Source organism: Cupressus sempervirens, chromosome 11, assembly GCF_028749045.1.
Source record: "Cupressus sempervirens isolate cs-2001-9-10 chromosome 11, ASM2874904v1, whole genome shotgun sequence".
NCBI lineage: Eukaryota > Viridiplantae > Streptophyta > Pinopsida > Cupressales > Cupressaceae > Cupressus > Cupressus sempervirens.
The window spans coordinates 2,282,799-2,309,775 of NC_143128.1; the positions used below are offsets into that span (position 1 = coordinate 2,282,799).

At 33.9% G+C, this 26,977-nt stretch overlaps 1 pseudogene; it reads left to right on the forward strand.

The window, feature by feature from the left end:
• The first annotated feature begins 5,694 nt into the window (after positions 1-5,694).
• On the forward strand, positions 5,695-24,379 carry LOC149527941 (putative beta-1,3-galactosyltransferase 3; annotated as a pseudogene).
• The last annotated feature ends 2,598 nt before the right edge of the window (positions 24,380-26,977 follow it).

Here is a 26,977-nt window from a genome sequence, read left to right on the forward strand (position 1 = left end):
CTACATAATTTTTAATAGAGAAGGGCTAGGAAACTAGCTTTTTAGAGTACACACTCCCTCCCTTCTAATGCCAACAATTCACTAGGAAGCCAGGTTTTAAGAGTTCACACTTCCTCCCTTCTAATGCCAACAATTCTCCTTAACTCCCTTTACCTCCCTTTATCTCAACCATAGGTTTTCTAGGTCAATCCAAAGAACCTTTGCATTCCTCCAAGAAAGGTATTTTTCTACTTTGATACCTATAATAGATTAGAGCCAATTTTGTAAGTCTTGGTTAACAGTCATCTCTTGGAATGCGACACTAGTAGCCCAGGATTCACTAAAAAATAAAGTGTTTCTTCCATTACTAATACAAGGTATAGTTGTTAAGATGGCTTCTACAAATTTTTATATTACATGATTGAATATGTTATTTTATAAGTTCTTTGGTAGTTAATTGTCTAGAATTACTTTTATGGCATGTTGAAAGAAGCTTTGTTCTTGCATTGTGCTTTACAAATTCATTGGTTTATTCATCAACCATTTCAAACGTGTACTAAGAATAATACAAGATTTCATAAATGAAAAATCCATAAGAAGTAGGAGTTTCTCCTGGTTGGAATTTGAATTATTAATAGTTGGATAGATAAAATACTCTATTCCATAATCCTCAAACATCCTAACTCTGTGGTATATGTGGATGTCTATTTGTATAAAGATAGTCCTTTCTATGCTAATAACCATGGTCTTTTCATCTTAATGTTAATGTTGACTATAATATTTATGTAATTTACTATGTTTTAGGCCAACATTTTATTTCTACTTATGTCATATGTGAACTAGTTGGTCATCCTTGATGTTCATAATCTACCCAACTATATATTGTAGACCATTTTTAATCTAGGTATTTTCTAATCCTGTGCTAGCTATCTGTACTATCGTTTGTTAAAGTGAATATTTTCTATAGATTTTCTACTGAATTGGCTCCTTTTTATCACTGTCAATTACATTTTCTTATATTCTTCAAAATATTTCCTAATATTCAATGACATACACACACTTCAACCACATTCTATATACTTGGGTATTCTATCAAATAGTTGATGTGCAACCTTAACGATTCCACTTTTCATCTACCTTGAAAGTTTCTAAGACTTATAAACATCGACCCAACACAATTTGTATGTATATGGTCTAACTTGACACTGATTATGTGTTCATATTTTGTACCTCACCAATTATGTTTGCTTTAAATATCCTTAGCTTTGCTAATAATCTATATTCATAAAACTTCCACATCATTATAATAGAATGAGATGGCATCTAAATGAGCCATTCTAACAAATAATTTAAATTCCTTTTTCTGTGCTTCCCATTTCTCACAACTTGAAACATAATTTTTAATGGATGTTCCTTTGAAGGGTTTTGTCAAGCAACCACCACACTTCTTTCTTGCACACATATTTTCTAAAGTAACCTGTGATCAACAAGGGACATGGTTGAATAGTTCAAAGTAGTGGTTCTGGTTCTCCATGTTTTCTCTTTGTATCAATGAGGAATTGGCTTCAACCTCAATACTTATAGTCCTTTCTATCCACAATCTCCCATTTCTTTGAAACATTTTATGAAATACTTAGTGTTCCTTGATTGTAATTCTACATTTTGTTGCAATATTGGATTGTTTCTAATATTGAATTGATTATTTGAACTGATTCTTTCCTAAATTGATTCTTTCCTTTTTTTCCTGTAGTTGTTTCCTTTCCTGTAGCTTTATGTATTTGGCACACAACTATATATGTACCTATACAATTTTATGTAAATACATGAATGAAAAATATTCTTCTTGATTTTTGAATTTCAACTTGGTATAAGATCTTTGAAGCTTGAATCATTTGTATCCCTTTATTGAACCATGGCCAATTTATATTCAAAAGTATTTGAGAGCAAATTTTCTCCCATTATTATTCAATCCAAAGGTTCATCATTCAAGGAAAGGATTACACTCGATGAAACAAACTATGATTCATGGTCTAAAATCATCGAGATGCATATTACTGAGAAGGAGAAACTCTCTTTCATTCATGGTAACTCATAGCCACCTATCGAGAATGATGATGGATATGAGAAGCGGTATGCAGACAATCAAAAGGTCAAAAGATGGCTGTTGATATCCATGTCTCAAGAAATTATGAAGTGATACATTCGCTTACCCACTACTCAAGATATTTGGAAAGCTCTTTCTAAGGCTTTTTATGATGGAGCAGATGAATTGAGGTGTTTGTCATGAATTAGAGGGCTTTCTCAGCCAAACATAATGGTAGAACACTCTTTGTGTGTTATGGAGAATTAACCGAGATTTTTGGTGAGTTGGATCATCGTGATAAAGTGATCATGGAAAGTGAGAATGATGTAGAATCTTACCAAAAATTAGTTCAGTGACAAAGAGTGTATATTTTTCTTGCTAGATTAGATGGTGACTTCAAACAAGTTTGTGGTGAAATTTTGAGAAAGGATCCTATTCTCGAATTAGAAGCATGTTATGCATTGGTCCATTATGAATGTGTGCAATGCACCGCAATGATTGGAGAACTAGAAAAGATTGAAGCTTTAGCCATGGTGCCTTGAAACCGATCTAATCAGAATGGGCCTCTTGAAAACTTTCCTAAGATCACTAATGGTTCTGATAAATCCACCTACAAATGCACCCGTTGCAATCAAACTAGTCATACCAAAAGTCACTATTTTGAACTTGTTGGGTATCCAGAATGGTGGGATTATAGTCGCATTCACAGAAGAAGAATTCCAAGACGACCTCTAGTGCATCGTTTGTTGAAACAAAGATAGAGGATAATATTGCTGGACAAATCTCAGCATTAGCAATAGTAGTAGGTAATGGTGATAAGTCTTTAAATATGTCTGCACTTGTTTGTAATAGTGCATTAATAATTGATTATGGTGCTAAAAATCATATGACGTTTGATTCTAGACATGTCTCATCTCTTAAACCATCCTCACAAAAAAAATTTTCCACTGTGAATGTCTCTTCAGCCCCAATTATTGGTGAAGGATTCTTACCTCTCACTGATACTTTGTATCTAGATTCTATTATAGTGGTTCTATCTTTAGATTACAATTTGTTTTTAGTTTCCCAAATCACCACTACTTTACTTTGTGTTGTAATTTTTTGGCTTGATTTCTATGTGTTTAAGGAAATCCAAATGAGGAAAATGATTGGTTGTGGTGTTAGGTGAGGGAAGCTATATTACTTGGACTTGGTGTCAAAGAGTTCAGACAAGTTTCTTCAAGCTCTAGTGATGGATGGCTATGAGGGGTACAAGCAAAAATCTAAAATTTGGTTATGGCATCGACGTCTAGGAGATGCTTCTTTTGGTTATCTAAAAAAATTATTTCCTAGTTTATTTGGAAAATTTGATGTTTCTAGCTTCCGGTGTGGAGTTTGTGAACTTGCAAAAAGCCATCATGCTTCTTTTCTATTAACTTTGAATAAAAGTCCAATTCCATTTATGATCATACATTCTAATGTTTGGGGTTTGTCCAAAGTCACTACCTTGGGTGGATCACATTGGTTTGTTACTTTTATTGATGATTGTACTAGGATTACTTGGGTATGCTTAATGAAGTCTAAAAGTGATGTTAACTTGTTATTTCAAAAATTTTATAACATGATTCGTACTCAGTACAATACAAAAGTTCAAGTTCTTCATAGCGAAAATGGAGGTGAATATTTGAGTTCTGAACTTCAGTAGTATCTGGAAGCACACAAAACTATTCATCAAACTACTTGTTCCAATACACCTTAGCAGAATGGGCTATTCGAGAGAAAAAATTATCACTTGTTGGAGGTTGTGCATGCTTCTCTGATAGAAGCCCATATGTCATTATCCTATTGGGGTGAAGCACTTACTTTTGTAGTATATTTGATCAACTAGGTACCCTCTAGAACTATTGATTTCCAAACACCATCCCAGGATCTCACTAAGGTGGTTGTTGCTCCAGTTGTCCCAAATTTACCTCCTCATGTCTTTGGTTGTGTAGCTTTTGTACACCTCCATAAGCATCAACACAACAAGTTATCTCCTCAAGTGTTGCGATGTGTCTTTCTAGGATATGTTGTTTATCAAAAGGGCTACCGATGCTATGATCAACCAACCCAATGAATATTTATTACATTGCATGTAGTTTTTCATGAAGACTTGATATATTTTTCATTTGAGCCTGAACTTCAGGGGGAGCACCAAAAGGAAATTCAGACTCTAGACTATGATGATCACATCTCTGAAGATATGGATGTTTACATCTCTTAAGATATAGGTAGCTTGGAAATATTTGAAGATGTGGATAACACCTTTGAATATGTGGATGTTCACATCCCTGAAGATGTGGGTAGCTTGGACATCTCTGAAGAAGGGGAACTCTCTGAAACTATTAATCAAGAAGTAGGTGAAACTTTGGATCAAAGTAGTGATGAACACCTAGAAACTAAAGCTATGGGTCCACCTCCATCCAAGTCCCTCACACCATACCAATCATGTACCAAGGATGTTCCCAAACCATCTAGAAAATGGCTACCTTAGCACCTCACTAGAGGTATTCCTAAATTCACATATGAACCCAAATTTTCTAGTAAAGTTAAATATCCTATGAGTCATTATGTGTCTAACCCTTAATTTGTTAGAATCAAATCAGTCATTTGTAAATCAATTATCTATTGTATCTATTCCTAACAATGTGTAGGAAGCCTTAACTGATCCATGGTGGAAAGCCACTATGAATGAGGAGATGAAATCATTACAGGAAAATAATACTTGGGAACTTGTTGACCATCTACAAGGAATGAAACTAGTTGGATGTTAGCGGGTTTATACTATTAAGTACAAAGTAGATGGTACAATTGAATTCTTTAAGGAAAGACTGGTATTAGAAGGGTACACCCAAACCTATGGGATCAATTATATAGAGACATTTGTACCTATAGCTAAAATTAATACAGTACAAGTCTTGTTGTCTCTAGCTATAAACTTGCGTTAGCCATTACAATAGCTTGATGTGAAGAACACCTTTCCACATGGAGAGTTGTTTGAAAAAGTATACATGGAACTCCTACCTAGCTACATGATACCAGAAATACATAGTTTGAAGGTGTACAGATTAAAGAAGTCACTATATGGGTTGAAAAAATCTCTAAGGTCATGGTTTAGAAGATTCATTAAGTCAATGAAAGCCTTTGGTTATCATTAGAGAAATTCAGACCATACTTTATTCATAAAGAATTAGTAGGGTAAGATCACTACACTTATTATGTATGTGGATGACATGATAGTTACAGGAAATCATCCTAAAGAAAGGAGGGCTCTATAGGATTACTTGTTTAGAGAATTCAAAATGAAAGACCTCGGTCCCTTGAAATATTTCCCTAGGATTGAAGTGTCTCGATCTGATAAAGGGATCTTTCTATCTCAAAGAAAGTATGCCTTAGACTTGTTACAAGAAATCGGTATTATATCATGTCAACCCATTGACACACCCATGGAAGAAGGATTGAAGTTATTTATTGAGTCTAATTAGGTACTAGTTGATAAAGGAAAATTCCAGAGACTTGTAGGAAGATTGATGTACTTAGCACACACAAGGCCAGGCGTTCGCTACGCATCAAGTATTATTAGCCAATTTACGCACAATCCTAGAGAGCAACATATGAATGCAGTTAAGCACATTTTGAGGTATCTGAAGTTTGCTCCTGGAAAAGGAATTTTATTTACTAGAAATGAGGATTATCAAAGTGTAGATGCATATACTGATGTTGACCGGGTTGGAGCAATAGTCGACAGGCATTCTACTTCAGGTTATTTCACCTTTGTAGGAGGTAATCTCATTACATGGAGAAGCAAAAAAATAAAATGTTGTTGCATGATCAAGTGTGGAAGCAGAATTTAGAGGTATGGCACTTGGAGTATGCGAAGCATTGTGTCTAAGAATTCTCCTAAGAGATTTGGGCTATCTGCCTAGGTGGCCAGTTCAACTATATTGTGACAATAAACTAGCATGTGATGTTGATCATAATTTGGTTCAACATGATTGTACAAAGCATGTGGAGGTAGATAGATTCTTTATTAAGGAGAAGTTGGATGACAAAATTTTGGAGCTGCCTAAGATTCGATCAGAAGATTAGCTAGCTGATATTCTTACCAAAGCAGTTTCAAGTCGAGTGTTCTCAAAGTTTTTGGGCACGTTGGGCATATGGGATATCTATGCACCAACTTTAGGGGGAGTGTTGCAATATTGGATTTTTTCTAATATTGAACTGATTCTTTCCTAAACTATTCTTTCCTAAATTGATTCTTTGCTCTTTTTCCTATAGTTGTTTCCTTTCTTGTAACTTTATGTATTTGGCACACACCTATATTTGTACCAGTATAGTTTTATGTAAATACATGAATGAAAAATATTCTTCTTGATTTCTAATTTTCAAGTCATTTTGCATGCATGTCTATCAGAGCATTCAAAATCTCTATATTTGACTAGGACTTTTGATATACAAATAGATGTAGCATCTTTTGAAGTAGTTCATAATTAGTGAAATAAATCTACCTTATATATGCATGTGATGCAGGTGGCTAAAAATACAACATTTAACAAAATTCTTTATTACTTTTGTCCATCGCTTCTAGAAATTTGTCCTTTTGATCACCGATCTATTTCCTCTAATGTCACAATGCAATTTGAAAGTGCTTTAATAATTCAAATCTCTTGAAGGATTCCATTGAATAGATAACTTTTAGTGCTATTTTATATAGTCAAGACTTCTTGTCATTTTGTGCATATAATGCAATCATTGGATTTTGATAAAAAGATATTGTTATATGATAACCTACTGCTTAGTTCAGGGACATTGCTTTATGCATAAAGATGAATATTGCTCATTCACTTCATAATGTGTCTCCAAGGTACTCAAGTAGATCATTCATGGTATATTATTTCTTCCCAAATTTGTAAATGCAACTTCTTGGAGAAGATGGACATGCATTTATTTGCAAGATACAATATGTTTTCTATCCCTTTCAAGGAAATAGGATTTATTTACTTCAATCTTTGCAGGTTAGTAAGTTAGTTTAGATTTAGACTTTTGAAGACATGAGATTGTTAGAATTTTTTTGTGCAAGAGGAGAATGAATTCATGACAGTCTTCTATAATAGATTACAAACAACTATCTTGGTAATGGGCTAGGAGATGTTCTAGTGGGCATTTTGAAAATAGTTAGTTTAGATTCACACTTTTGAAGACATGAGATTGTTAGAATTGTTTTGTGCAAGAGGAGAATGAATTCATGAAAATCTTCTATAATATATAACAAACAACTATCTTGGTAATGGACAAGGAGATGTTCTAGTGGGCATTTTGAAAATAGTTCACATTTCTCTCACATTTGGTATATCTATTTAGTAGAACCATATCAATGGTATTTTTTAGCCATAGAAAATGTAAACAAATGTGCAAAGCTAAATTGAAATAACATTCTTACCTGGGGTGATTTATAACTACAATGACACAAATCTTATATTTTTTAACAAATGGTAGGACTCCTACTACATGCATCTCTTGTTTTGGCTAGTGTAGCCTTTCATAATCTTCTATTACAATGACTATTTCTATTCAATTTATATAAATTCTAATGATAGATACTTACATGAATAAATAAATAAATACATAGATGTCTCATATTATATATATTGTATCAACAAATTCATATAATTATAGGTTGTACCCTTGTACATGTTCTTGATGAAAGCATTGGGTTTAATAGTAAATGATATGAGAATAGTTGTATGGAGAAAAAAATCATATTATTTAAATGATTACTATAAATAATTTGAAATGTGAATCCTAGTTAAATGTGAAATGTAGACCCTAATTAAATGTGAAATGATGTGAACTATTTGAATCAAGAAGAAATTCTTATTTAGAAATTAATTATTTACTTTGATTTTTCGTACAGTCTACTACTATAATCTTTTCTATTTGTAAGACTATTTGGAGCAAAAAGAGATTCTTTCTGTGTAAATGAAATAGTACAAGTTAAATTGAAATATAAATTTTAGGGTTTAATGTTCAATGATGTGAGGTTGAACAAGAAGAGATTCTTATTTTGGAACTAACTTTTTGTTAAGGTTTCTTTTATGGTCTATTTGTATGCTCAAACATGCAACTAGTTGAAATTTTTACCATACAAATGAAATATAAAATATAGTGTTCAATATTCAATGATGTGAGACTAATTGGAACATGATGAAATACTTTATTTAAATTTTTTTTAGACTCTTCGATTTCTCCAATGGTCTACTACTAGTATTTTCTCTTTGTAAGCCTAGTTGGAATAAGAAGAGATTCTTTATTTAAGATTTTTTAAAATAAAGTTTCTCCTATATGCTCTACTAGTATAATCTTTTCTATTTGTGAATCTAGCTAGAACAAGAAGAATTCATTTTTATTCTTTGTCAAGAAATTCTAAATACACAAATAGAATATTAGAAATAATTTAATATATCATGAATCTTAATTCAATATCATTGACATGGAACTAAGTAGAACAACAAGAAGAGGTTTTTAGTTATGAACTATTTATTTCTTTCTATTTCTCATAGCCTCTAGTAAAAAAAAATTCTATTATTTAGGTTTCTCTTATGACCTATTATTTGTTTGAGGAGACGATTACTAGCAATCTAATTATTGTCAGAAATGTTTTTTTAGCTATTTAAAAATAAAATATTACAAATTTATTTAGTGAATCTAAATTCATTTCTTTGTTTGGAGAAATTTTATTATTTTTAATTTGATTGAAGTCTTATATTTTTTAAATAATTAATAATATTTAATAATTTTTATAATATTTATAAATTTTAAATATTTTATAAATTTTAAATATATGTTTTTATAAATTTTAAATATTTTATTAACATTTGAATATTTGATTAATATTTGAATATTTTTGATATACTTTTATATTAAAAATCTAATTTTCAATTTAGATAGATTAAAAAATTATCCAATATTTTAAATATTTAAATATATGACACTTCTTTTTTTGTTGTCTTAAAATGATGTTTGGCAAGAGCTAGGTGGTAACCCTAAAATTTGCATATCTTTGATTCTTTCATGATTTATCATTCATAGAAAATTTTGTTTTTCCTTGCGCTATATTTTATCCACATCTTAAAATTTGAAGGACTCTTAACATTGCAATGTATTATTATAAGCAAGGTATATTTTAGTGGCTAATATTCGCAAATTGACTATTTTTAGAAATTTTTGGCTAGTAGTTTGGCTAATAATTTAAGATTTGACATAACCTAAATTGCCATAGTTTTATAAAATTTAGTTTTAGAATATTTAAAATCGCTCAATAATTTATTTTATTGAAAAATCTAAACTCAACTATTTGCCACAATATTCAATATATGATTAGATTTGAGTCACCTAAATACTATATATTATTGTAGAAATTAAATTGAACTGATCAATAATTATCATAATTATTAGTTTCTTTAAGAATATATCACCAATATTTAGTTTTCTCTATTGATTTAAAGTATATGTAACGATCCTCATAATATTACACGAGGTTAAAAAATGTTCAAATTTGATTTGTAATATTCCATGGTGATTAATGAACTTCCTATTCTTATTGAGATTCGTCAATATTTTATATAAAATGTTATGATTTGAAAATAATTGCCAATATTTATCATATAATGGAATAAAAAATTGAGAGATTCACTAATAAAAATAATTTTTTTTTTTCAAAATAATGAAAGGTTCACCAATATTTTATGTCTTTTTTTAGAGGCAACTTTCTTAAAGTTTACCCTGATTATAAGAGTTTCCCGTTATGCTTGGAATATAAAATATTCAAGTAATACAAATTTTAGTAAACTATAAGACAAACATAATTACTATGTAGTGGTTTTTGTTTGTCATAGTTTAATAGTTTAATTAGATAGAATATATTAAGCATAATAATTAAATATTTTAAAAGAATCAATTTATTTGATGATGATGACAATATATGAGATTAGTGATTTTAAATTTTAATGTTTTTCATTATGCTTGAAATTAATATTATAAATTTAATATGATTTTATGCAAACATAAAATCATAAAATCATTGAAAAGATTTCTTTGGTTGATATGTATTAAATTATAAAATGATTTTATGATTTTATGTTTGCATAAAATCATATTAAATTTATAATTGAATATGATATACTTTTATAACCTCTCTTTTTTTATTTCTTTTAATTAAATTGTATTAATTATAAATTATGTCTATTAATAATTATAACTAGTTATTTTATGGAACCTCTTAGATATAGAACACAATGTTAGAATATAGAACCTTTTAAATTTTAAAAAAACTTTTCTGAAACATTTAATTATAACCGTAAACTAAATTATATTGAAAACAAACCCTAACTAAACTAAATTAAATTAAAGTATTACATTAAACTAAATTACTATCATTAACCAATATTAATCTTAAAATTGAATAAAACCCTTATACTACTAATAAGGTAAATTAAAATTTAGCACTAAATTGAAACCCTTATTATAAATCAAAGTAAAGTGTAATAAAAAATCAAATTTTATAATACCTTTTATGATAGTATTCAAACTATTTGTTGAATCCAAATAGAACCATGTCTCTATTAGTGAAAAAATATGAACATTGACTAATCTTAACCAAATTGATTTCCCTAAATAAAATTACAATATAATGTATCCTCACTCAAATCATAATTAAAAATTAGGGATAAAAGAAAGCTAAACTATATTGAGCCCTAATCTAATCAAGAGATGGTGGTAGGGTACAATAGCTCTTATAATAGTCATATCTTGAAAAGATATTCTTTTCTTCAACTAGGCAGAAGAAAAATTTGATTGTAGAGTTCTGACTTGATCTTGTGTATAAATATTTGTTACACCATTCCACAATATCACATGCATTTTTGAATTTGGCTTTTTCCTCAAATTTTAATTGCTCTCTACTAAGGGCTCTCTTCACACATGCACCAACACCATCATGTTCTCCTTTACCATGCCCAGCCTCAAAAAATCTCCACCATGTTGGATATTAGTTTTCCTATGTGTACATTCTAGCATTCTTGAATTGTCCTGTACAATTATCTGACCATATCCAATGTTGTGTCATTTGAATTTGTCTCTCTTTTAAATTATCATAAAAGAACTTGAAACAATATTATAAAAACTCAGATGAATAAAGTTTATTATTACTCATATAGAAATGGTACTCTCTTAATATCTTTCTATCCTCCTTTGTACTATTAGGTGCATGCCTATAAACTATATGAACATAAATTGTTACTTGCACTAAATTTTAATATTGTGGTTGTACCCTGTCTTGCAGTGCAAGTGAGTAGTTCTCTACAAATTCAACAACTAAAAGTATAATACCAATTGGAAATATATTCTTACATATGTGAATGTGTCCATCAATCCATCTAGCACATTGAGAGTGTTTAAAATATTTTAGTATGATCACACTCTTAAACTCATCCATAAATGTATGACAACTAACTTTATCTGTATCAAGATCACACCTTCTTCCAATCTTCCCATCCTTCAATAGATATTCATTAGTTTTGAATCTTTTTACATCGACTAATTTTTGTCCAAAAGTAGTCAAAACATTTTCATGAAAACATTCATCTAACAAAGAAAGATTGCCACACATATCACATGTACCAAAAAGACATGCATTGAAAAGAAAGTATTGATCATTAGGTGGCTTACAAAACAAACTTGATGTGAAATCCTTTAGAGTTTGAGGTGGTATTTTTATACCACATTCTTGCAACATTTCTTTACTATGTACAGTACCATGTATAGATTGAAATACATCATAATGGTAATGAAATTGAACATGATTTTTACAACAACATGTGATTCTTTCCTTGTTAATCCTTACATACCATGGTTTACACTTTTCAAAAGATTTTTGACTAATGGTAATAGATAACACCTTACCATCTAAAATTTTTTTGAACAATTTAGTTTGAGTAATATCCAAAAGATTTTGAGGATGTGGATCATGTATTTTTGAGCCAACTCTCAATTTAAGAACATATATTAAATTAGGTGATACTCTTGTATTATCATGCCAAGATTTTTCAACCAAACTTTTGACTTCACTAGTAAGTTTCATATCACATCTCGGGAGTCTACCACTAGAAGTCCCCAAAATATTTTCTGGATCACATTCAAAGTTAACCCTTCTCTTTACATCTCTTTCTAAAGTTTTATGATTCACATTAAGATATCCACTTATGTTACTAATCAATCTTTTGTCAGTTCTTGATTTTTTAACTAAAGCTCTTGTTATTTCTTATCATGCTGCATTCTTATCTTTAGAGTGACTTCTCTTTCCGATAACATCAAAGGCACTAGAAATAGTGGATAAAACTTTTTTTAAAGACTCATTTTTATTCATAGGTTTTTCATACATTCCTAATCTTTTCATTACTTTTAACTTTTTAGACATTTTAATTAGTTGCAACATCAATTGACATTGAAACCCAAATTTCTTATAATAAAAAAAGTCTATATAATCTATTAGCATGTGTCCTAGTTTGTCTCCATGAAACCAATCCATGAAGATTATCTAGCACATCATTAGAAAAATGAAAATTATGTTCATACACTTCAATATCATTTTAACATGTTTGTTCAATACTTGGTGTTTCCATGTCTATATTCATACCATTTTTATTTTCAATTGTCATTTCATTTTCAATGTTATTTGGAATTTGAATCTTATTTTCATTTTTTCTTAGTATTTCTTTTGGGGCATGCATTTCTATTGGAGTTTGTTGTGCATGATTGTTTGTCAATTTATTCTAATGAAGAAAATATAAATCGTTTAAATCATAACCTGCTTCTAAAAAATCAACAATTTCATCACGAGAAAAAACTCAAGGGTTTGGAGACACACCTATATTGAATGTTTGATTAGAATTTGCACCTGAATCTCCTTGTATTGGGTTCTCTTCTTCAGCCTCTTCATCCATCATGGTATCCTCAATGTCTTTCTCCTCTAAAAAATTGCTCAACTCTCTAATTCTTCATCTTCTCTCTCATTGACGCTGTGATCCCTTGTTTGCACCAGTTTTGAATTCGAATCAACAACTTGGAAATTGTAAAAGAAGACAAGAAAATAAAATAATTATGATAGACATTCACTATTGCAGATTGAAACTGTCATTCATTCATTGCAATAATTGAAAGATGCTTTGTGGGGCATCTTTTGGGGTCCAACGGGTACATCAAAATTGGGTACCTAATTATAAATCAAGCACCTAATTTTTAAATAATTGGGTAGCTGATTATATAAAAATTGAGTGTTTGATTGGTTAATGACTAAATTCAAATCGGGTGCTTGATTCTAGTGACATGGGCCAGAATTCGCCATGGGTGGGAATTCACATTGGGTTTTGCCGTGGGGAAAGCCATGGCATAGGCTTGGTGGGACCAAGCCTATGCTTTTATGAACCAATTTTTGACTAAGGCATTTAATTGACAATTTTAGGGATTGTCATAATTTTTATATGGTCATCCTGATTGAATTTTTTAACAAACTTAAAACCCATTATAGGTCTTACTATTCTGATTTCAAAAGTGTAAATTTTATAGTGTTATAAGTTCATTTTCTATTTTTCCATTATTTATTAATCAAAAGTATTTCTTAAACATTAAATAATGGCATTCACTAAAATTTTAATATCATTTTAATTTTTCATATTTTGTGAATTAATTTACATGTCATCAATTCTCACACATTTCTTTTGAGGTTAAAAAGAAAAATAAAAAAATAAAAAATTGATTAAATTATGGCGTTCGTACACGAGAGGTTTTAGAAATTAGCTTAGTCATCAATTAAAAATTAATTTAAAAAATCCACAAAAAAATTGAAGAAAATTATTCTCATCAATATTTAGTGTGTTAGGTAACTTCATTTAAAAGGATTCACAAAAAATCATTTAGTTTTGTCAAATTATGGTGTCAGTACATGAGCATGGTATGCTCTTGAAACAAACATTTTGAAAAAGTGATTTTTAAAGATCCATACCAAAAATATAATCTATCATATGGGTATACAAATAAATTACATATTCAAAAAGAAGATTCTAGGCACTACAATTTTTATTTCTGACTTTTTTTATATTTAATTTCTAAATGGCTCAAATTTTGGCATCATTTGACACTATATTTCAAAAATAGGGAAAACACTTCTACTTTTTAGCCAAAAGTGAGACCAACTTCTTGCACTAACCCATATATGAATATTTATACTATAGTCTCATAGGTTTAACTGAATGAAGCTACCAAACATCAACACTCCCTCTTAGCTAAGGGGGATAAACAAGAACATGAACAACATATTACCTCAATGTAAAAAATGGTTTCTAAAACATCAACTCATTTGATATCCTGGTTTATTGAATGCCAACTCATTTGGTAAATGTCAACTCATTTAACATTTTAAAGTGAACTCATGTGATATTGGGTAAGTGCACCAAGTTGTGGTGCCAAAAGGGGATTATAAGTGAACACCTTTTTTCTGAAATCAGCAATTTCTAAACTTCAACAAGAATTTGAAGATAGTTACGCTCAAAATTTTAAGATATGACAAAAACAAAAGTAGTAGTCCTTTGAATCTAGTTTCTAAACTACTAATTTTTTTCAAAATATTTTACTTTTAGGTCCTCAAAAAAGGAGGCCATGGAAAGTGCTACTATTTATTTCAAAAAAATATAACACAATACAAAATGTGGCCCCCCTAAAATTTTAACTTTCTTTTTAAAATTCTTTAATCACTCTGGTCAAAAGTTATCTAACACTATGTAGTTTATCCTAGATTTTTTGGGTAATTTTATAATGTGTATTTTATTTAATGAATTTTTCAATTAGACACATCCCAAAAATATGAAATATCTGTGTGCTCCCCCTAGTAATGATTGAAAACTAATCTAAAATCAAAACTTCTTTTTTTTCAAAGTGTGTAGAATGTAGTCTAGTTTCTAAGAAACTAAGTTGTTGCAAAATTCGATGAATGAGCTAAAATCTATAGCCCAATTAGTATATGTTGATTTTTTACAAAAAATGGACATATATTCAAAAGAAATTATAGATGAAAGGCTTAAAATAGTTCAAATAAAAAATAAATTATATGGTTATATAGCTAACACAGAGACCTACAATGTCATGTAACCTGATTTTATCGATGCTCAACCACAAGAAAACTTGAAGGAGAGCACACAAGAAAAATCAATCATTTTTTGTATGTTTGTAGCAAAACATGTCTCAGACCAGTTTAAAGACTCCAAACCTTTGGGTTGGATCCCCAAGGCAAAACCAAACCTTAGGCTTGGTAGAATGCAAAGCTTTAGATAATGCATGCACCCTATAGCGCACACACTCTATTTAAAGCTTTTTAAATTTAAGTCTTACTAATGTGTGCATGCTTTAGTGTGCACACACTATTGAGACCTAAATAGTGCATAGAGCGGGAAGGAGAGAGGTAGAGTGAGAGTGAGAGTGAGAGAGAGAGGAGAGGGGTAGGGATGGGTGTGTGTGTGAGAGAGAGAGAGAAAGTAGGGAAGTGGAGAGGGGAGAGAGAGAGTAGGGGATGGGTGAGAGGGGAAGTGAGAGAGAGAGAGAGTAGGGGATGAGAGAGAGAGGAAGTGAGAGAGAGAAAGTAGGGTGGGAGAGAGAGGAAGTGAGAGAGAGAGAGAGAGAGTGAGAGAGAGAGAGTAGGGGTGATAGAGAGAATATAGGGTGGGAGAGAGAGGAAATGAGAGAGAGAGAGTAGGGGTGGCAAAGAGAGAGTACGAGATGAGAGAGAGAGGAAGTGTGAGAGAGAGTAGGGGTGGTAGAGAGAGTACGGGATGGGAGAGATAAATTGAGAGTAGGGGATGGTAGAGAGAGAGTAGGCTATGGGAGAGGGAGCAAGAGAGGGAGAGAGAGAGAGGAGGATGGGTGTGTGTGTGAGAGAGAGAAAGTAGGGCATGGAAGAGAGTGTGAGAGTGTCAAAGAGAGAAAGTAGGGGATGGGAGAGGGGGGAGAGAGATTAGGGGATGGGAGAGAGAGGAAGTGAGTGAGAGAGAGTAGAGGTGGAAGAGAGAGAGAGTAGGGGATGGGGGAGAGAAAGTAGGCAGTGGGAGATGAAGTGGGAGAGGGAGAGTGAGAGAGAGAAGAGGATGGGAGTGTGTGTGAGAGAGAGAGTAGGGGATGGGAGAGGGGAGAGAGAGGGGGGGATGGATATGTGTGTGTGTGTGTGTGTGAAAGAGAGAGAGTAGGGGATGGAAGAGGGGAGAGAGAGGGTAGCTTGAGAGAGAGATAGAGTAGCTTGAGAGAGAGAGAGAGAGTAGGTAGTGGGAGAGGGAGAGAGAGGGGGAATGGGAGTGTGTCTAAGAGAGAGAGCAGGGAATGAGAGAGAGTGTGAGAGAGAATAGGGGTGGTAGAGAGAGTAGGGGATGGGAGAGAGAGTAGAGAGGGAGAGAGAGAGTAGGTGGTGGGAGAAGTGGGAGAGGGAGAGAGAGGGGGGATGGGAGTGTGTGTGAGAGATCTAGAGAGTAGGGGATGTTAGAGAGAGAGATGGGGGATGGGAGTGTGTGTCTATGAAAGAGAGAGAGTAGGTTATGGGAGAAGGGAGAGAGAGAGAGAGAGAGTAGGGGATGGGAGAGAGAGTGAGAGAGAGAGTAGGTGGTGGGAGAGGGAGTGGGAGAGGGAGAGAGAGAGGGGGGATGTGAGTGTGTGTAAGAGAGAGTAGGGGATGTGTGTGTGTGTGTGTGTGTGTGTGTGTGTGTGAGAGAGAGAGAGAGAGAGAGAGAGAGAGAGTAGGGGTGGTAGAGAGAGAGTACAATATGGGAGAGAGAGAGAGTGAGAGTAGGGGATGGGAGAGAGTGTGAGAGTGAGATAGAGAGAGTAGGGGGTGGTAGAGAGAGAGTAGGGGATGGGAGAGAGAGTAGGCAGCGGGAGAGAGAGTGGGAGAGGGAGAGTGAGAGAGAGAGGAGCATGAGAGTGTGTGAGTGAGAGAGAGAGTAGGGGATGGGAGAGGAGAGAGAGAGAGTAGGGGATGGGAGAGGAGAGAGAGGGGGAATGGGAGTGCATGTGTGAAAGAGAGAGAGTAGGGGATGGGAGAGGGGAGAGAGAGTGGGAGAGGGAGAGAGAGGGGGGATGGGAATGTGTGTAAGAGAGAGAGAGAGTAGGGGATGGGAGAGACTGTGAGAATGTGAGAGAGAGTAGGAGGTGGCAAAGAGAGAGTAGAGAGGGAGAGAGAGAGAGAGAGAGAGAGAGAGAGAGAGAGAGAGTGAGAGAGAGAGAGAGAGGGAGAGTGAGTGAGAGAGAGTAGGGGATGGGAGAGAAGAGAGAGAGAAAGAGAGGGGGATGGGTGTGTGTGTGTGTGTGTGAAAGAGAGATAGAGAGTTGGGGATGAGAGAGGGGAGAGAGAGTAGGCTGTGGGAGAGGGAGTGGGAGAGGGAGAAGAGAGAGAGGGGATGAGAGTGTGTGTAAGAGAGAGAGTAGGGGATGGGAGAGTGTGTGAGAGAGTATAGGGGTGGCAAAGAGAGAGTAGGGGATGGGAGAGAGAAAGTGAGAGTAGGGGAGGAGAGAGAGAGAGTAGAGAGGGAGAGAGTGAGAGAGAGACAATAGGTAGTGGGAGAGGGAGAGAGAGAGAGAGGCAGATGGGAGTGTGTATGAGAGATCTAGAGAGTAGGGGATGGGAGAGGAGAGAGCGGGGGGATGAGAGTGTGTGGATGTGTGAAAGAGATAGAGTATGGGATGGGAGATGCGAGAGAGAGAGATAGTAGCTTGAGAGAGAGAGAGAGCAGGGGATGGGAGAGAGAGAGTAGGTGGTGGGAGAGAGAATGGGAGAGGGAGAGGGAGAGGGGGGATGGGAATGTGTGTAAGAGAGAGAGAGTGAGAGTAGGGGATCAGAGAGAGTGTGAGAGAGAGTAGGGGATGGGAGAGAGAGTGAGAGTTGGGGATGGGAGAGAGAGAGTAGAGAGGGAGAGAGAGTGAGAGAGAGAGATAGTAGGTGGCGGGAGAGGGAATGGGAGAGGGAGAGAGAGGGGGGATGGGAGTGTGTGTGAGAGATCTAGAGAGTAGGGGATGGGAGAGGAGAGAGAGAGGGGGTATGGGAGTGTGTGTGTGTGTTTGAAAGAGAAAGTAGGGGATGGGAGAGGGGAGAGAGAGAGTAGCCGAAGAGAGAGTGTGAGAGAGAGTAGCAAGTAGGAGAGAGAGAGAGAGTAGGTGGTGGGAGAGGGAGTGGGAGAGGGAGAGAGAGGGGGATGAGAGTGTGTGTAAGAGAAAGTAGGGGATGGGAGAGAGTGTGAGAGTGTGTGAGAGAGTAGGGGGTGGCAGAGAGAGAATGGGATGGGAGAGAGAGAGTGAGTAGGGGATAGGAGAGAGAGTATTTAGTGGGAGAGGGAGTGGGAAAGGGAGAGTGAGAAAGAGAGAGGAGGATGAGAGTGTGTGAGTGAGAGAGAGAGAGTAGGGGATGGGAGAGGGGAGAGAGAGAATACCCCAAGAGAGAGAGTAGGCAATCAAAGAGGGAGTAGGAGAGGGAGAGCAAGAGAGAGTAGGGGATGGGAGAGGAGAGAGAGAGTGAGAGAGAGAGTAGGGGATGGGAGAGGAGAGAGAAAGTGAGAGAGAGTAGGGGATGGGAGAGGAGAGAGAATGAGAGAGAGTACGGGATGGGAGAGAGAGAGAGTAGGAAGGGGGAGAGGGAGTAGAAGAAGGAGAGTGAGACAGAGAGTAGGCGATGGGAGTGGAGAGAGAGTGAGAGAGAGTAGGTGATGGGAGAGGAGAGAGAGTAGGAAGAGAGAGAGAGAGTAGGGTATGGGAGAGGAGAGAGAGTGAGGGAGAGTAGGGGATGGGAGAGGAGAGAGAGTGAGAGAGTAGGGGATGGGAGAGAGAGAGTGAGGGAGTAGGCAATGGGAGAGGGAGTAGGAGAGGGAGAGCAAGAGAGAGAGAGTAGGGGATGGGAGAGGAGAGAGAGAGTGAGAGAGAGTAAGGGATGGAAGAGGAGAGAAAGAGTAGGGGATGGGGGATAGTGGGCTAGGGAGAGATTTATTTTTACATAGTGCATACGCACTATAGTGCATACATGCTTTATAGTGCATACACGCTATAGTGCATACACACTATGTGAAATCACCAAAAAATGGTCATAAAGCAAGTTTGGGTACCTGATGATTCATATTCTACTTTTGTTGTTGTTGTGCATTCTATTATTCTGATAGAAAACATGAGTTTAAAGCTGTTGGACGTTAGAAAATACTATTTGAAGATTTTTTGAAGCTAGCAAACATCAAATTCAATCATTGGATATGTTATTTGAAGGCTTTTTAAATATTGTTTCTATAGAAAAGGTTAGCGTAGTCCTTTTTAAATATTGTTTGTTGATATATAGAGACAAATTTGATTATAATTTGACATGTTGTTTAATATATAGTGAATTCATTGAAATTTTTATGTTTAAGTGAATTATTATTTAGAAATGGTTAGAAATTTGGCAAGTTGTTTGATATATATTGTGCATTCATTGAAATAATTGTAATTTTTATATTTATTTGAATTATTTGTAATTTATAAATTGTAAGTGATTTAGATGTTTGAATAATTTGACATATAGAAATCATCATCATGCCAAGGAAGAAACCAAAAAATCAAACAAAAGAAGAGAGGGAGGTAGATTTGGCAATTAAAAGAGATGAATTGAAACTACTACATGAAGAAAGAAAATTTCAAAGCAATAATGAAGAATTGACTTTCGAAGAGGAATAAGAACCACTGATACAAATAAACAAAGAGGAAGAATTGGAAAGCCAAAGAGAACGAATGAGACTATTATGCTCAAAAATATAATTAAATTTTGAAGATACACCATCTTCCAATATTGGAGTCATATCATCCTCTCATGTTGAAGAGACACTAATTTGTAGATCTGATGATGTACACATTCCATCATGTCATGTTGAAGGCACAACATCAACATATCAAGTAGGTGATATTCCATCTTTTGCATCTTATTGCCAAGGCACATCATCTTTAGTTCAAGGTACACAAAATACTCAACTTTATGTTGATGCTCAAAATGTTGAGGGAATGGAAGATATTATAATACCTTCTAGAATTCATTTTAGAAGACCAAAATATTTGATTGATATTGATACTAACATTTTGAAATCAATGCTTGACAAGATTAGCAAGTGTACTTGTCAAAGAAAAGTTAATTGTATGTGGAGATTATTCTTTGAAGAATTAAATATTATAGGTCAATGCCAATTATTTGTTGAAATGATGATGAATTTGAAATTTAGGCCTATCATGAAGAATCGTCGACTAAGAACAATGGACGATTCAAATGAAAAAAGTATTGTAAAGAATCGAATGAGTTCTTATGACAAAGTGGGTTCTAAATCATGCATAAAAGATAGTAATATCACAAGATGAGTAATTACATCGACAATAGTAAGTACCCAAATGAAGAAAGCTCGACTCATGAGAAAGACAAGAAAAATATTGAAAATTGGTAAAGGTACTCTAAGGAGAGCCATGCTAAGGCTTGAGAGATTGGAAGACCCAACAAAAAATGAGTTATGGACATTTAGTAGTAGACAACTACAAAAGGATAAAGCAATTAGTGAAGCTTTGAAATCATTGATCGAATTTTTTTGGAAAAATAACACGTGTTTCCCCTAATCAAAGAGATGTTGTAAGAAGGAGGATTGGTAGACAAAATTGCAACCCACATATGAAACATTTTTTGGACTCAACTCAAACATATTTTTTTGCAAAATTTATTGGTATGTATCCTCAAATTTAAATAAGTCAAAGATTTTTTGAGATGGGTAAACCTTTTTATGTGAAGATAAATCACACACACACAACTTCTTGTTGTAGGATACATATTGAATTTTCTAACCATTTTGATGTTTTTAGGCATATATGTGTGTTTTTGCATTCTAAGTTAGTTTTGCAAGATTGTGACATGAATGAGAAACCAAGATCTTCATGAGAATTCATATCCAATATTTTATGTGAAATAGGGGACAGCCAAATTTTTTAAAAGACATCATGCTTGGATGGTACATGCTTATTTTGTGGTTCTTAGCAACTTTTATCAACTTGTGAACATATGGATAGTACACGTGCAATTGGAAATGAAATAATAGATTATGAAAAATTTAAGATAGTGAAATATGCTCTAAAAGATGGGAAATAGGGTAAAAGATGTGAGTTAGTAATTGAAAAGATTCCAGTGTATGAGTTCATGAAGATTTTTTGTGAAAAGATTATTTATTAGTATGGAAGGCATACACATAGAGCTTGATGGTTGGATTTGCAATTCAAGTTGTGCAAGGATATGTTTCCACTAGATACCATTGTTTTGGTTGTATATTTAATAGAGAACTACACACTACAACCACAAAATGAGGTGCAAGCAAAGTATTATACTTCTCAACAAGTTTTCATATTTGTTCACATAACATTCATGTATTCACCTACAAGTACAGAGGATGACAGGAAGATTTTGAGGGAGTACCATTTTTACATCAGTGATGATCAATCACATTCTATGGAGTTTGTACATGGTTGTTTTCAACTATTTTATGGAGATTTGGTTAACAAGGGCATACCATATTGTCAACACATTATTTGATCAGATCATTGTGCATTTCAATTCAAGAATGCACAGATGTTCTATTGGTTGAGTAGGATGCACAGGTTGTGTAGAATTCAATATATGTAAAATTTCACAAAAGTTGGTCATAAAAAAGGAGATCACAATGGTACAGGCACATGCATCAAAAGAGCCTTAGCTTGTGAAGAACTAAAGTACAAAGATGGAGCAATATTGACATGCAAAATCCATTATCCATTAGTGTAACACTAAAATGTGTCTAGGTAAGGAAGGTGAGTCTACGGTTCACATATTTTTTTGGTTGATAGATAATACTAACATTGCACCATATGAGGATTGTTGCACACTAACAAGATCAAGTGAGTTGCACTCTTTTAGAAGCTCTGATGTAGGTTCATGGAGTATCCACACATGAAAAATGGCATGCTATTGTCCATCATGTGTAGAGGAAAATAGTTATGACTGTGAGTCGACTGAATGGGTGGACAAATGGCATATACAATTTTTGGAACCAGTTGACACCTATCATCCCCCACAAGCACTAGAATTGGTAGAGATGGATTCATCTATTGACTTTGAATATATATATATATATCTTTATAATTTCAATATGTAACTTTATAACTTTTACCTAAGTATTTTCTAAATCAATGACCACATTTTATACATTTATTACTGGAAGCCATGTCTTTTTTGTTATTGCACCTGAAGATAATGAAGAAGGGACATATTATTATTTGTGTTGTGTCCAAGCCAAACAAAAATTGGATCACTTGGTTATAGATGGTCGTTATAACTGACACATGGCTTAGATGATATTCTATGAAGAACCCTAACTTGTGGTTATTCAAGAATTGGCAAATAGAGAGGAAGGTTCTTCACTATTCAAACCTTGTTGTTGCATCAAATGTCCACTTGATAAAATATGGTGGAAAACCACATAATAAGATTCTTTGGAAAGTTTGTGAGTCAGACCACGAGGCAATACTTGAGATATTAAAATGTAGATAAAATCTAGTTGGTTCATTAGATTGAATTGGGAGAGATGGAGAGAGAGAAAGAGTGGTCGATTGGATACTTGGTGTCATTATAAGCCAAGATACCAAACTAAACCAAAGGTCAAATTTGAGGAATTTGAGTTATTTTATATGCAATAAAGACTTTGTAGGTCTTTAGATAGATTTAAATGCCTTGGGGTCTTTGGGAAAATATTTAGGTGTCTAGAAGATCGAAAGAAGCTATGAGGAGTTGAAGTTTCCCTTTCTACCATTCCCTCCAAATTCATTGTATTCCTCTACCTTGCTTGTTTCTGCATTGGTATGTTATTTGCATACCGAATGTGGACTGTCCCTCACCCAAAACAATGTTGCAACCTCTCCCCCAAGACTATCCACATGACAAGGTGGGTATTGTTATTAGGTGTAAGTGATGAGATAAGTTTAAATCACAGATTTTATGTTTTGATTTGTTTAAAATCTAGATACATTATTTTTATTTAAATTAGATTCTTTAATAGGAACCATTTTTAGATTAGTCATTTGAATAAGATAAAGTTTAGAATTTTTTGTTTAGATCAAAATGTAATGAAAGAACATGAAAATTGTTAGAATGTGAATGCTTTGTGATGTAAAGTCATGATTGTGTGCATGTAACCAGAAACTTGAAACTTGCCAAAGCAAGGATATAATGGGAGAAGTTTCCAGGACTCATCAAGCCATTCAGTAAGCAATTTATCATTGCTAGAAGCTCAAACAAATAATTCTTTGCATTTGGAACATTGTTACCAATAATGATATTATGACTAACATGATTTTATCTTTTATTTGTTTTTCCATCTATAATTATTTCAGATAAACTCTAAAACATATTTATTTTTGAATCATAAACTTATAAAACCTATCTTATAATGCTAGATTGAATTTTGATGTGTTATCATCTAAGATATATATTAATGTATGAGAAGTTTAAATTAGCTAAATCTATTGGGATAAGTGTTATTGTAATAGATGGTTTTAAGATTCATTTGAAGAATATAAAGGGGCATAAGTGATGCATGTCATTAGACAAAACAATTTCTTCACTAGAAATGAAATTAGGAGCAGCAAGAGTTGCAAATGGAATGAAGATGAATGGAGTGGAGAAAGCAAATAAATCTTCAGCCAAAAAAGTAATTGTTGTGGTGGGAATCAACATTTCTTTTAGCAGTAGAAAATGATGTGATTCTGTTTGACGCACTTGTATGCCACAAGGTCAACAACTATACTCAATTAAAACACTTGTAACAATTGTAAGTATTTTAATTTGAATATTACTATGTCTTGTTTGAAGCCCACAAATAAAATGGGAAATGGGAAATGAGAATGGCAAGGGAAAAGCTGAAGAAGTTGGAGGAGGAGAAGGGGATAGTGATAAGGTTTGTGATTGGGCACAATGCTACACTAGGTGGCATTTTGGATCATGTAATTGAAGAAGAAGATGCAGAGCATAATGATTTCCTTAGACTCAAACATGTTGAAGGCTACCATTAGCCCTCAACGAAGACCAAGATCTACTTCTCTACAACACTCACTAAGTGGGATGTCGATTTCTATGTTAAAGTTGATGATGATGTGCATGCCAATCTAGATACATTATCATCATTCATGGTTTCATCTAAATAGTATATTTTATGTTATAATTTGTTTAGATAGTTCATGTGTTTATTTTTTGGGTAGAACTTATTTGTTGTTTTCATTAGAGTGGGTAATTCTACATAAAAAGCTAGTGTCATTTTATATGTTGTTTAAAGTTGATATCTATCTTAAAAGTTTAAATCTTTTACATTTGTGTAATATTTTAATCCAAAGATAACTAAGAATTCACTGAGTCTTAAAGAACTAGGTAAAAGGTATTTTAAAAGGTGATAAATTTTCCTTGTGCTTTGGAAAGTTTGGAAGATTGCCAAGGAAAATTTAATTTTGACCTACTACGAATTCTAGGCCTAAGTTAGGGATATTGATCCTTTGAAGGTGTTTGGGACTTGAAAGTGCATGAATCCTAGTGGTTTAGTCATAGAAATGATAAATTGAGTCTAAGTTTGAAGTCTTGAAACCTTTTTACTTGTTTTCCCTTAATTGGCCTAGTTAAGGGCAAGTGTCCCTAAAGCCATATTTTGATCCAAGTTTTCTAAGAACCCTAGGAAAAGGGAAGGACCTTAGGAGGGTGGAGTCCACTTAGATAATTAAAGGTCATCATTTGGCAAAGGTTGGTAACCAAGATATCATCTTGAACTGGGTTTGGGTACCCTTAGAGGTTTAAGAACCAAGTGGTAGAAGTAGGCTATGTACTTTGCATCAATAAGGGTCATTGGACCTAGGTGTGATAGCTAGGGTGTAGGAAGTCACAATGTATTTGGAAGAGTCACTAATTGGTCTAAAATTCAAGGCATATCTTACCATATGGCAATGAGAAAGTTAAGCGATAAGTCTCTAGCTTAGGGAAGGGTCCCTAGCATGGAATTGCTAAGGGATAACCCATTTAACAAGTTGGAAGTGTTAGAAAGTATTTTGCATGTAGTAGAAGTTTGAATTATATAGTTGAGGATAGAAAAGAGTAAAAAACAAATGAAGCAAGTGAATTTAAAAATGCACATATTGTTTCATCTTAAATAACAAAGTATATTGAGATTTGACTTTTTTTTAAAGGGTTCAAAGGTAGATTGAAGGTCATCATCAATATTATTTTTGTTTAACATAACCTTTCAATATGTTGCTCTTGATTTTTGCTTGGTAAGAATTAAGTATAAATCTACACAAAAATCCATTTGCATTGTGGATCATGTCTCTTAGTGGTGCATGAGCACTCTCATATGGAATAATGAAATAAGGGTGTTTGGGCCTCTTAGGTTCAGCGTCAACCCTATTGTGCGGCCCATTAGCAATTTGGGTATATTATGAACTCCTTGCTCAGTGAGCTTGAAAGGGCACAATTTATGTAACCTGAATCCATATAATTATAATCTAGGGTCTAGTAGTTGTGTTGGTTCAATCTGGACTCATTTGAATGGTTAAAATGCCTTTTAGGCACTAAAACGTAAAAAAAACATTAAAAGTGCAAAAGTTGCTACGCAACTTTGCAACCTTTTGCATAACTAAGTAAAAATGATTCTAATCTTTCCTCCAACAGTCACAACCTTTCAAATATCATGGGATCAGTCGGGGAAGACCTTAATATATCTATTTCAGGTGGGTGGAAGATACACTGTACATTTTTGGCATTGAAATAAATAAAAAGAACCTTATTTTCTGCATTCTATTTTTCTGCATGGTACTGTCATGTATAGATGCCTCAAGATCTATGCTGGGTATGGTTGGATAGATTTTTGAATAATATTTATAATGCAATTGGTTCAAGGTCTTCAAATTCTGTAGAACTCAAGTTATTCCTATTTTAGTGCCGACAACCCAAAATTCAAGGGTTTCAAGGGTTTTGATTGAAATCAAGATATAATGTGAGACTCCACAATATGAAAATTATGGCCTTTTGTGGAATCCTTGTATTTTTAATACACTTTAAGATGATTTTTATTTTAAGTGATAAGATGTAGGGAGAAGGAAGAAACATGATGCCCTAGATACATATACCTTGTATGCATCAATACACAAACCTTTTGTTACAACATTTTAATGCCTCAACATTCCATATTATGGTCTATAACTTGGTAATAAACATATTTTAATCATTCCTCAACATCTCCAATTGGTCTCATGTTTTTATCACATGTTTACATGGTACCTCCTTTGTAAATGTGGCCTAATTAGCCCTTGTGTCTAAATTTTGTCCCCACGGGTTTTGACAATTTGCTTGCTAATGTGATCTCTCAAGTTTGGAATATGATATTACATTACAAATAGGAATTAATCTTTGTGTTATTCTTTTCTTTTCATGTTGAGAATACAAGTTGTAGTCGTAAGTTTCATTCCTTGGGCTATTAGGAATCCAAGAGGTTAATGAAGGAACTATGTCCTTTTCTCAGTTTGGGGTCTTCAATTCCAGTTGATATGCCTATTCTAATGTAAGAACATCATTTCTTGAGTCTAAGTTCTTTGTTCCATGTCTGGTGTAGGTTTCTTGTATTAAGTAATATTTGTTGTCAAGGTGCAAGTGTGGGGTCTTGAGCCTTGTTTGGGCTATCAAACCTTGTTAGGTTGTTCTTGTAGGTTGTACTCTCCCAATCTAGATTGTTAGTACCTTCCACTTGCATCACCTAGGCCCTTTTG